The following is a 2,187-nucleotide window of genomic DNA, read 5'->3' as shown; positions in this document are numbered from 1 at the left end:
ATGTGTTGATCCCAAAGGCACTACCTAATAACCTCCTGTATGAAAATCACTGTTTCACAGTCTGCTGCCAGGGAACCCAACCTTTAAAAATTAGCTAGAATTGCCTTGGGTTTCATATGACAGAAACCCTACCTTCATAGCTAACCAAAGTAGTTTACATATCTTTGAGTAAATGGTGCATTGTGTCCATCAAGGAACGAGGTTCCTTCTAGCTTTCTGCCATATCACTACTGGACTTTGGATTTCATTTCCATGGAAGAAGATGGTTTGCTCCACTTCTAGGCATCATTTGCATGCTCTAGGGAAGAAGCGTGGAGAGTGGAGAGCAAAAGACAAAGGAGCATGCCTTTTAAGACTTTTAAAGAAGTCCTACTTAGCAACTTACAATTATTTGTTAGTGGCCAGAATGGGTCACTTTGCCATCCTTCGCTGCACATAAGACTAGGCAGGTATTTCCAATGGGGTACATTATTGCTCTGAACTAAGTCGGGGCTCTGATAGTTAATAATAAGGCAGAATGAAATGACTAGACAGGCAACCAGGGGTGTCCTTTTTCCTGCATAGCATGTAAACTCCTGAAAGGCAGGAACCTCACCTGTCTTCTTCACTTCCATATCCTCAATGCCTAGAACAATGCCTGACCTATAATGGTAAACAAGTAGTTGATGCCTGAATGACTTCTTCTTTGATCGGGATGTATTTCCTATTATAACATGTTGAAAATATCATGATCAGAAGAGTATGTGGTTTGACTAGGGAAGAGGAGGGCAATACCATAAATGGAAATTAAATTTAAAAAAATTTTTTTGTGGAAAGGATAATGAAATACTAAGATTAAATAATTTAATTTGTCCTTTGTTATTGGCAAATCGGAAGCACTGCATTTCTGATCAAAAACAGACTGGTAGACAAAGCCTTTAAGAAACCTACGAGGAGCCAGGGTTATTTGATCTTACGTCCCTGGCAATGGCATAAAAGGACTCCCATGAACATCTGTTGAGTGAGCATTGGTAGAAATGAGCATTTATGAATTAGAAGTAGTTGCAATTTTCAAGTTCTTATGTAAAATAATCTCTTGAGTATTTGAGAGAATATATGTATAGCTTAGTCACGTAAATTACGATATTAACACATATGTGATCCCAAGAATATAAGACATGGAAGCCAAGTTGGTTCAAAGAACTTTGTATTAGTAAAACATTGTTAAATTTTAATAGGAGTGTATGCGTTTTCATAAAGAAATCCTAAGTACGAGTTCTTCATAATCTTTGTATTGTACTCTAGTGATGTAAAAATAGGAGTTAGCTTAACTAAAAGGAAAGAAGGGGACAGCTAGTTAGGAAACTAGAGTGTCTGTCTGTCTGTCTCTCTTTCTCTCTCTCTTTAATACCTTGAAAAGAATTATGATGGGAAATTGGAACATTGAGAAAGTCAGATTGTAATAATTTATCAAAATACAATTTACAAATCCTTTAATTGGATTTGTGCTTAGGACAATGGAAATACACAGAGGAAACTTGAAAATATATTGTATCAACCAATACACTACTCAGTTACTTAAACTTTAGAAACATCCTAGCAAGCACTTTTAATTTTTTTTTTCAACGTTTATTTATTTTTGGGACAGAGAGAGACAGAGCATGAACGGGGGAGGGGCAGAGAGAGAGGGAGACACAGAATCGGAAACAGGCTCCAGGCTCTGAGCCATCAGCACAGAGCCCGATGCGGGGCTCGAACCCACGGACCACAAGATCGTGACCTGGCTGAAGTCGGACGCTCAACTGACTGCGCCACCCAGGCGCCCCGCACTTTTAATTTTTAAACCCCTGTATAGTTCAGTGAAAATTAAATTTGTCGGCTTTTAAATAATTCAAACATCATTCATCAAAATACAGCTTTGTAAGATTTAGTTCACATCCAAAGAGAAATTCGTTTTATAAGCAATTTGCATTGAAAAACAGGGTGTTTAATCCACATTTCAAGGAGCCTAAATCTGGAAGGCTTTATTGGATCAAGTTTCCAATTTGAAACCACGAAATTAAAATGTGTTAAAAACTTTGAGGAATGCCTGCTATTCCTGTTAATAATTTCCTAAACTTCTATTTGAAAGCACGCATACAATATATTCAAATAGGCTATGTAATTCAGAGTCATGAATCTTGGACACATGTGGAAATAGAACCCAAA

The sequence above is a fragment of the Acinonyx jubatus genome, chromosome B2, assembly GCF_027475565.1.
Source record: "Acinonyx jubatus isolate Ajub_Pintada_27869175 chromosome B2, VMU_Ajub_asm_v1.0, whole genome shotgun sequence".
Taxonomy (NCBI): Eukaryota; Metazoa; Chordata; class Mammalia; order Carnivora; family Felidae; genus Acinonyx; species Acinonyx jubatus.
This window is presented reverse-complemented; position numbering follows the sequence as displayed.